This window comes from Gopherus evgoodei, chromosome 2, assembly GCF_007399415.2.
Source record: "Gopherus evgoodei ecotype Sinaloan lineage chromosome 2, rGopEvg1_v1.p, whole genome shotgun sequence".
NCBI classification, from domain to species: Eukaryota; Metazoa; Chordata; order Testudines; family Testudinidae; genus Gopherus; species Gopherus evgoodei.
In genome coordinates, this window is record NC_044323.1 from 254,401,595 (window position 1) to 254,412,955 (window position 11,361).

The window sequence follows — 11,361 nt, forward strand, 5'->3', positions numbered from 1 at the left end:
CAGCCACTCTCAGTCCCTAGTCAAGCCCAAACTGATGGTGTTAAGTTTGCAAATGAATTGTAGCTCAGCAGTTTCTCTTTGAACAGGGGCTGCTCCAGGCCCCAGCATGCCAAGTGCGTGCTTGGGGCGGCAAGCCATGGGGGGCGCTCTGCCGGTCGCCGGGAGGGCGGTGGGCAGGCTGCCTTCGGTGGCATGCCTGTGGAGGGTCCACTGGTCCTACGGCTCTGGTGAACCTGCCACAGGCACGCCTGAGAGGGGTCCACCAGAGCCACGGGACCGGCGACCGGCAGAGTGCCCCTCACAGCACGCCGCTGTGCTTGGGCTGGCGAAATGTCTAGAGCCACCCCTGTCTTTGAAGTCTGTTTTTGAAGTTTTTGCTGAAGAATGGCTACTTTTAAATCTGTTATTGAGTGTCCAGGGAGATTGAAGTGTTCTGCTGGCTTTTGTATGTTACCATTCCAGATGTCTTATTTGTGTCCATTTATCCTTTTACGTAGAGACTATCCGGTTTGGCCAATGTACAAGGCAGAGAGGCATTGCTGGCACATGATGGCATATATCACATTAGTAGATGTGCAGGTGAATGAGCCTTTGATGGTGTAGCTGGTCTGGTTGGGTCCTATGATGGTGTCGCTAAAGTAGATATGGGGTCAGAGAAGGCAACAGGGTTTGTTACAGGGATTGGTTCCTGGATTAGTGTTTCTGTTGTGTGGTGTGTAGTTGCTGGTAATTATGTGCTTCAGGGTAGTGGGGGCGTCTGTAAGCGAGTTTTGGCCTGCCTCCCAAGGCCTGTGAGAGTGGGGGATCGTTTTCCAGGATAAGTTGTAGATAGTCAATGATGCGCTGGAGACGTTTTAGCTGGGGGCTGTACGTGATGGCCAGTGGCGTTCTGTTATTTTCCTGGTTGGGCCTGTCCTGTAGTAGGTGACTTCGGGGTACCCGTCATTGCATATTTGTAGCTATACAATCATAACTGATTGTTGTAAGAAACAACAATAGGGAAAAGAAGAATAGATGGGCCCAGGCTGAAAGGAATATGAGAGGAAGCCACATAAGAACAGGGGAATCCAGAGTTTGGTTATAGGTAGCTCAGATGGAGATGACACTAAGACTAGGGGAATGGAAAATAATGAAGAGGAGAGATAGGTACAGAAAAATCTAGATTGCTTGCACCCAGCTTACCAAACAATGTGTATTTTAATACATCCAAATGTAAAGTAATACATCCAGGAACAAAGAACACAGGTGCTGCTTACATGATGGGGGAGACTTTATTCTGGAAGAAATGAATCAAAGAGATTTGGGGACCATAGGGGATAATCAGCTGAACATGAGCTCCTTGTGAAACACTGTGGCCAAAAAGGGCTAATATGATCTCTGGATGTATAAATGGGAATACTAAGTAGGAGTAGTAAAATTATATTACCACTGTATTTGACAGAGATGTGAATGCTACTGGAATACCGTGTCCAGTTCTGGTATTCACTATTCAACAAGGATATTGAAAAATTGGAGAAGGTTCAGAGAAGAGCCACAAGAATGAAGTGATTGAAAAAACACATGCCTTATAATCTTGGACTGAGTTCCTTCAATCCTTCTCTAAGGGGTGACTTGATCACAGTCTACACATATCTACATATGGAACAGGGGTGGGTTGGCTGGCTGGCCCAAGACACCACTACCAGTGGTGGATCTGGAGTTAGTGGGGTCCTGTGCGCAGCTTCATTTTTGGCCTACCCCACCTCCCAGACAATAAAAAGAACATTCTATTATCTTCCCTCCCTCCCCATTATTCATTCTTTTTTTCTTCATCTTCCTCCTATATTATAAGTAATGGTAAGTAAATAAAAATAAAGTGAGGTACCTTGATTGGGGCAGGGGGTTGAAGTGCAGGAGGAGGTGTAAGCTCTGGGAAGAAATTTGGGGGCTGGGTGCGGGCTCTGGGCTGGGGCAGGGGGTTGGGAGGAGGGGTGAGGGCTCTGGGAGGAAGTTTGGGTGTGGTGCAGGCTCTGGGCTGGGGCAGGGGGTTAGGGTGTGGGAGGGGGGTGGCGCTTACCTTGGACATGCACACACTCAGGGGCCGCAGGGACATGCCGTCCGCTTCCGAGAGCAATGCGGAGAGAGGGGGGCAGGGAGCCGCCTTAGCCATGCTGCTGGCATGTCTCTGCACACCCCTTGGGGGTAGCGGGTCTCTGTGCGCTGCCCAGGGAGGGGGCAGCACACAGAGCTGCCTCCTCCACCAGGCCCCTGCCAGGGGCATGCATAGACGTGCCAGTAGCTGGCTGCTTCTGGGAGTGGTGTGGGGCCACCGGCCACGGCACGCAGGGAGCCTGTCTGCCTGAGCCCTGCTGCACTGCCGGCCAGGACTCAGGAGCAGGTTGTCAGATATTTGTCCTGCATTTTGGGGGGCCCCCTGTTGTTCGGGGGCCCATGCCACTGCATGGTTTGTTTCATGGTAAATCCACTCCTGACCACTACCCTTTATAGGAGACAGACCACAGTTACAGAGCACCACTTCCACCAAGCAGCTCACATGCCACAGTTTGAGAGCCCCTTGGCAAGATAATCACAGTGGTCCCTTCTGGTTTAAAATATGTGAATCTATGCAATCAAGTCACCTGAGCTATATGGGTGTAAATGATAGGAGAATCAGGCCTTTGTTCTGAGGAGCAGGAGAGAGGAAACCACGTGTAGGTGGAGGTCTTTTAGAAAGAAGCAGAGTCCATCTGTGGCAGCTTGCAGGGACTCCTCATTAAGCAATTTTAAGACATTCTATAAAACCTAAGGAAATTCTCAGGAAAAACCTCCGTAAGTGTAGTTAAAATTGAGCACAGGAACAGACTATTTTTTGTAAACACCCTTAAGTAATGTTACTGTAAAAAATACAAACCTACACTGTGGAAAACCTAGTTACCCAAAATTAAGGTAGGGTTAAAAAAACCCAAACACCTACACATTATAAAATATGGAAATACACAGTTAAGATTATGCATATAATCTTAACTCTACCCCACACCAGTGCCTTGCTCTCATATTCCATCCTTCCTTCCTAAGTCTTCCTTCTCCTCTTATCTATTTTGTAAGTCATGGTGTATATTTAGCAAAGACTTTTCATGAAGTTTTTTGTCTTCATTTTCATAAGGGCTCTAAGAAGTCTACAGCCTAGAGCTACAGACATCTCATGCTTGGAAAAAGCCATAACACAGTTCGTGCGTGGACTATAGTAAGTGTGTACATCACGTATTACCAATACTCAGTATAATTCTTTGTCAGGTGACTAATCTGCTCTTTCACTGTAGATCCTACAGTATAAGGATCTGGGTCAAAGATATTTGTCACTGTAGTTGCTAACTCTGAACCTGATTTTCCTCTCATTTATACTAGTGTAAACTGAAAGTAATTCCATAGATGTTAATGGAGTTACAACTGTGTAAACCCAGTTTAAATTAAAGGGGAATCAGAACCTCTGTTTCTGTTGTCACTTTTACAATTGGTGACAAGAAGTTTGAGAAAAGTGGGAAATACTGTCCCTTGGTGTATTGCTTTTGAGTCAGGAAGTGGTAAAGTGTTCTTTCTGTGGACTGTGCAGTGCTTTGAAGAATCCAGGCATACTGGCAGTTACTGATGTAAATTAAAAGGTGCAGTTTGGTTTAAGTTACACTGTAGTGTGTAACCACAATGGCCTCACTTCTGCTGAGAGCTCATTGTACAATCAGGGCCTAAAAGCATTTGAACAATATGGAATTCAACTAAGAGATGTTCTTAATTTGGGGGGCAGGGGCTACCTGGAAGGAGGCAATGGTGAACAATCCAGGCCATGTTTGTAAACTTTTGAAAAAACAGAACTGAGCATACCCAGACAAAGACATTCTTGTCACAGCACCATCTACCTTAGTCTGGCTTCTCTCTAGCTGCAACCTCAGTTTCCCCTCACTCACGCTGTATCTCCTCATCTTCCCAGGAAGGACTCACTGGCTCTCCCAAGTCTCTCTCTGGCCAGTTTTATTCCTCCAAACATAAAATTTAGGCAAAATATCCCAAACCAGAAAACGGTTCTTCCACTCATTCTGTCTTTCCCCCAGTCCTTGCCTCTCTCAGTTCTGAAAGGAGAATCAACTATTCCCTTCAGGACCTGCTGCAGAAGTCATGTCCTTCCTGCAGCTCCTCTCAACCCTTTACATGCTCTGACCCCTTCTTAGGAGGGTCTAATAACCAAACAGGGCTGGCTGGTTCCAGACCCCTGGTTACAGTTCCATTCAGGCACTGGTTCTCAACCACAGTACATTTACCCATGGGGTTATGCAAAAGTCTTCCAGAAAGTATATCAACTCATCTAGATATTTGCCTAGTTTTACAACAGGTTACATAAAAGCACTAGCAAAGTCAGTAGAAACTAAAATTTCATACAGTGAATTTATACTGTTCTATATACTATATCAACAGTTCTCAAACTGTGGGCAAGTTCATTTTAATAGGGTTGCCAGGGGCAGCATTAGACTTGCTGGGGCCCAGAGCAGAAAGCTGAAGCCTGAGCCCTGCCACGTGGGGCTGAAGCCAAAGCCTGGCTTTTTAAGAGAGGTGAAACTTGGGGTAAGCAAGACAAATCAGACTCCTGAAAGGGGTACAGTAGTCTGGAAAGGTTGAGAACCACTGCATTAAGGTGTTAGCTACTCATGTAACAATGGTGGCACTTTGAAGGCATGCACAAATAATTGAGTGTAGTTAATTAAATATGTACTTGTTACTTCAAAGAACCTCCAATGTCAGCTGACTTGTAAGATGCAGAAGCCAAGAACAGTTGAGGACCAAAGAACTTCAAGCCCTGGAATCCCAGAAGACCAGTAAACTGGGCAAGTCAACAACCCCCAGACTTTTTTCTTATTTTTTACTTTAAAAACAAATAAATTAAAAGCAAAAAACCCCAAAGAACCAAAACACATTTATGCAATGTTGCACTGTGAGATAAATAATTAAACAGAATGGAAAATCTAAAAGTTAAGCTTAAGGGTATGTATGCTACAAGGGTTACAGTGGCACAGTTGCAACTACACTACTCTAGCAGACTCCTACTACAGTGACAGAAGTGTTTTTTCCATTGCTGTAGTAAATCCACCAGCTCAAGAGGTGGTAGCTAAGTCAACAGAAGAATTCTCCATCAGCCTAGCTACTATGTCCAGGAGGACAAAGGGGCTGAAGTCACCCTAACTATATCGCACAGGGCATGAAAGTTTTCACAGCCGTGAGCAACATCTCTAGGTTGACCTAAGTTTTAGGTGTGGACCACCTAACTTTCAGGAAAGTTGGCACAGCCACATTGCACATATGGTTTATATTTAATAAAACATTAATTAACATATTACACCATTAATTGTCTATGTTAGGCTCCAATCCTGTAATGAGTTCCGCAGACTTCTGCATGCATGTGAAGACTCATTGAAGTTAATGGGGAGGGGGGTGCCATGTGGGTCTGGGACATTCCCACATATAGCACATTGCAAGATCAAGGCCTTAGATTGTAAACTCATTGAGACAAGGGCTGTTTTTGTTTGTATCTTGTATAGTGCTGAGTTTTATTAAAATTGGCTTTTAATAAAAACACTAATAATATAGATACAAGATTTGCAACATAAATGAATTACTGTTGTTGCTTAAGGCCAGGGTAACTTTTGACATTTCTTGATTCGGAGTGCTTGTTCCTGTAACCTGTAATCAATGCTTTTTTGTATGCATTTTTTCCCCCTTATGGGAGCACACAAAACTTACATGTAAAAGAAAAGCTTCGAGAAACTATCACATAACAATGGCTGAAAAATGTGTTCTTGCAGCTGGGAGTGGGCTTGAAGGAGTCTGTCCAATATGTGTGACTTGATTGACAGAATTTGCATAGCATTTAAGGTTTGCAAAGTGCCTATGTAAACTCTGTCTGGTATTTTAGGACACACATTTCTCTAGGCTGCACTATCCCTTCCAGAATTATGAGATCAACTTTAAAAAAAACGGCCATATGAAGGTATGACTGGGTGGTCCACTCACTGCTCAGTGGCGTCTCCCGTATCTCATTTGGGGAATTAGCTCTGCCACCTCGTCTGATGCTGCTTTCTTCAGTTACTCAGTCCATCATTCCCTTCAGTTACGCCGTGGCCTCTCCTGCATCAGGAGTGGAAGCAGTGTCCTCTTCATAGCTCAGTCCTCCAGCTAAGTCACATTAATTTCTCCTCCCCTCCAGGGTATCACAAGGCCTTTGAGGCAAACTGTCCCAAGCAGTCCACTCCCCACTCCCTGGTCTCTGCTACTTCTCTGGCGACTGATGGGGGAACCCAGGCTTGCCCTCTACATCGGTTTCCAATCCAGGAATCCTCAACCAAGCAGCTCTGGATTGTTACTCTCTCAGCCCTTATTGATCCCTGCTCCCTCCTTGCAGCTTCTTCCTCTTTCCCCTTGTATCAGGCAGTGCAACTGCAAATGTCATTTTCAACTTATTCTTTATAGATCCTGTCCAGCTCCTCCCCCTAGCTGGACTTCATCTGCAGTTAGACTCTAACACACCATAGGTTTTCTCCAGGTGCAGCCTAAGGGTAATTGGCCTAATTTATCCCATCAGGCCTTGTGTGTGGTGGACACCCCATCACAGAAGGGTAATTTGACAAGGTGGAAAATAACCTAAGAGCTATACACTAAGTTATTTTAATATATTACATTAACTTTCAGATCACTGGCAAGTTATTAAAGAAACTTAAAAAACAAGACTCAGCTCTGCATATAGGAAAAGCAAATTAAAATACCTTTGCACTTCCAAAACACTGGCTGCGAGATGGGTAAGGGAAGGAAAGTGGTTGGTAAACAGCACATGTATTTAGATCACCACTATTAAAGAGAGGTGAGACACAAATTAAACACAAAAAGTCTCCCTCAGGGCTTGTCTGTAGAGGAAAATTACAATCTGCTAGAACATGTGTTAATTAAGACAATGTTAACCACTCAGTATAGTGAAATATTGTCATGTTTAGCATTGTATGCTGAGTCACATAGGGTTAGCTATGACCAGCCAACTCAGTGTTAAACATGATAGTTCTTGTCTGCATTAAGTGCCATGTTAAGTCATGTAACATAATTAACTAAGATGCATTTTAACATGATGACATTTTCAAGTGAAGACAAGCCCTAAGAAGGTTTATATTGTTGTGTTTGAAAGCTGGCTCCAGGAAGAATTAAGAAGGGCAAGTAATATATTGGAGGTCCCCAGCAAGATACTTCTTGGGGTAGAGATCTCTCATTTCCTGAGCTGCTCCCCTTAGTTTCTCTTTCCAGTCCTCTCATCTCCCTAATCGTGCCTTTTACTTCCTGTTTCCATCATCAGGAAAGGATGAAGACAGTGGATTTTCCTCACTCCTTTCCCCAAACCACACAATCCTTGGCAGGAAGGAGACAGGCCTGAGAACAAGGTCTTGTCCCAAAATGGGCCCGCTGCTCTTGCCAATCAATGCTCTATTGACCCAAGTCAGCAAGGTCCTTAAGCATGTACAGAGTCCCATTGAAGTAAATGTGACTATTCATAAGTTTAAGGTAAGGCATGTATGTGCTTAGAAATCTTGCTGACTTGAAGTCTATGGGCTTGAATCTGCACTCATTGAAGTCAATAGCAAAATTCCCATTGACTTCAGTGGTGCAGGATTAGGCCTTAAATCCCTAACCCAAAGCTCATTTAAGTCAGTGGGACTTTTTCCAAAGCTCGTTTAAGTGAGTGGGACCTTAGTAGGCATTAGCAGTTGCCCATTGGTCTGGAAGTGAGCAAGAGGAATCCCACATGATAGAGATTACAGGCTGCCCTACCAAAGTTAGTATCTCATCTGGACATTTGAACAAGAGAATAATGAGAGGTAAGTGTATGTATTGAGCTCCATGTTGCTGCTCTACATCGCTCTGATATGAGGATGCTTCCCAGACAGGCTGCAGAGACCTCTTGAGTTCCACTGAGATGAGCCTTAATATGTCCATGGAGATGTTTCTTGGACAAAATTAACAAGTCTTAATGCAGTTGAGAGCCACTTGGACAGGCACTGAGAGGACATAGGTTGCCCCTTAATCCTTTCCGCAAATGTCTGAGGGCTAACCTTGTGGAAGGAAAAGAAACTTCAATCCCATGTTTGTTGTGGTTGTCCTGCAAATTGAGGTCCCTTATAAGTTGAAGAGATTCCCTTGGTCTTGGGTTTCATGGGCCACAAAAGCTGGCCCTGGATCTGACTCCCCCTTATAAAGATTTAAATTTGTAATTTGTGTTGGAGAATTTCTTCTCATGTTATTAAGGGGGGAAAAAGACTCAGAAGAAATCACTGAAGCAAACAAACCAGGCTTATCTCCCCAAATTGTGTATAGTTGTGTGATTATGAATTAGGGTTAGTGGTGGAAATAAGCAGACCATCCACTAGAACTCCTGTATACCCAGAGACACATTAATAGTATGGCCATGACTATAAAATATGATGTGCACATCTAGGATGCTATATAGATGTAATAAAAATAATAGTCTGGGGCTCTGACATCCCGTATTTTCAAAACTTTATATTTATTGATTTTCAAGAACTGAAACATTAGCGCTATGCATGACATACTGCACATGTAACACCAGCCCTTACTATGAAGAATGTATGACTAGCCATGGTGCACAGAAACAGTGACCTTTCTACAAACAGATCTGCAAATTACTATGAATGCACTGAGCTTCTAATAAAGAGCTCTCATATGTAGTGTCTTTCGGAGAGGCCCTACTACTCAGATATTCTTCTTAAATGGTAAGTGAGAACACAGATATATCTACTTATTAGAAATACTGAGTAGTAGTAGAAAGAATAGTTCTAAATAAAATGCATGCAGTTACAAAATGTGAAGCAGTTCCATCTAACTTTTGGAAAATAGAATGTTCCTCCATACAAAAAACAAATCAAAACAAACCCAAATTTTATGGAAAAATATGTATAAAATTACTTTAAATAGTCAGTCAACCAAGTTTATAAAACAAAACAATGATTCATCAGCAGAGAGAAACTGGCATAGCTACATGGTAATGTCCTGGGAAGTACTCCTAGATCCTCCATTCAATGCATCTTCTCCCATGGGTCAGCCACTGGTTTAAGCTCAGTGGAATATAGCTGCTAAAGCCAGTAAATGGTTCAATAAAAGATCCCATTAAAGACTAAAGATTAGTGTCCTGAACCTACATATCCTTAATATCCAGTGGTCCACTCAGTACCAGAACTATTTATGGTAGGAAGTACTTTGCTGGATAGTATGTGTTTGCAGGATCAGGCCTTAATGTTGTAAATCCTGATCCAGTGCCCACTGAAATAAATTGAAAGACTCCCATTGATTTCAATGGGACTTGGATCAGGCCCAAAGTACACAAATAGGTGGAGGTTTAAGTTTATAATCCTGTTGCAATTAAATATTTTTTAAAATAAAAAAGTAACAGCTATTCAAATGATTTCAAATCTCTATAACAAATTTAGAAAAAACCCTCTGTATATTCAGAATACTAAGAGCCTGCAAAGTGCAAAGCCTAAGAAATGACTATAGTTGCATAGTTCAGGTACTTCTTTTGCAAATGGAATATTGTTCATCTTAGATTCAAGCATCAGGTTCAACAAACATTGTCCATTCCATTTCTGCTCACCGTTTTTGGACTTTGGCAAGAGCAAAAGTCTCTGCAACTTTGATTTCAAAAATTTAAAACTGGCCACTCCTACCCTAGGTATAAGGCAATAACTTATGTCCAAGTTTTTCAAATAAGTTTTTGGGCTGAGGCAGTGTCTTTCCATCTTTTTAGTAAAACAGACGTTAAAGTCAGGAGATATATTTTAGAGTTCTGGAACATTAATTCACCAGATATTCTGGCAGTTTCTGGAACCAAATTATGAAATGACAGTGAACCACATATAATCAAAACAGTATGTACCGCAGAAAAGAGCTGAGTCTTGCAATTCTACTAGCAGAAATCATTGGATTAGAGTTCTCCAAACCAGTCATCTGTTACAATTCACTCAACCATTTAAACAAAACAAAAAACAAACAAAATAGAGGATTCAGTTGCCTCTGGAACACCTGCACTGTTAAAGTGTCTGAACCAAGACATATTTTCTGTTTAGTCCATTTCAGAAATCAGTCTTTTGTTCTCCCTCACTGCACAGAAGTGTATTTCAAAACTAAAAAAACCCAAAAAACTTTCAAGTCTTCTTTACACATCATAAGGGAGGAAAAATGGGCATATTTTTAACTTTTGTAGGAAATTTTTATCATCATCCATGGTCAGACTTGGAAAAAATAAGTAATAGTACTCATCCATGCTTCACGCACAACTGAAATTCTGTCCCCCTTTCTATGACGCCAGAAAAAGAAGCCCTTCCCTGCAGATTGTTCACATTATAAAAATATGCACAACCCTCATTTTTCTTGAGTGCTTTGATTGATGACATTTTAATTGTCATAGTAAGTCTGACAGGTAGTACTGTTTAGGTTTTAAAATGTAATTTCAGACGGGAGGGATAGGCAGAGGTGCAGGGGCCTGATTGCGTGTCAACATGGCAGTAATTCCCCCTCTCCACGTATTCATTAAAACATCCTCCATCAAAACTGTTTGTTCTCCTTTCACATTTGTTTCTTATGCTGGACTTTTTCCAGTACAATTTCCCTGTCCTCCTGCCTCAACCTGTCTTATGTCTCGGCATTCCATCTTCTCTCCCTGTGGCTAGTGTTCATATTCATAACTCCACATATGACCAGGAAATAGCTCTTTCTTGCTAATTTTCTTTCTGAAGCTGAAGTTTAAGAGCCTTTCTATTATGGTGACTCTAGTCTGCCTAATTCTAGTAACATGTCCTTATCATCCAAGGTGGAAGGAGGCCTGAAAGCATTGGAATTTGAAACTGAACAAGTGTTACTTTTATTATGTTCCTAAGTATTTCAAGGAATGGATGGGTTAATAACTATAGCATTCTTGTTTCTAATTTCAGTGTCTATTCTAGGACTATGGGCATCCCAGAGTCGGTGTGAGTGCAGATGTACTAGATACACAATGATGGAAAGGCACTCCAGGCTCAGCCCCAGTAAAAGGACCTCTTTTCCTCCCTTTGCAGGTCACCTTTAAGGATGCAATCTCCTGATTCCATCCTTTGTTTTCATGTAATTAATGCTTTAATCATTGTCTATTTGTTTACACTTCTTTGAGAGGATGAGGAGGGCCCCTATGCCTGAAAGAGCAAGCATAGTTAACTGTTTTTTTAACAATCTGTAACTGAGAGATGGTGATGAGGCAGTGATGAGTTGCAGCAAAGCCTCTTTTTGAAATGTCAAATTGAAACAAACCTTTGC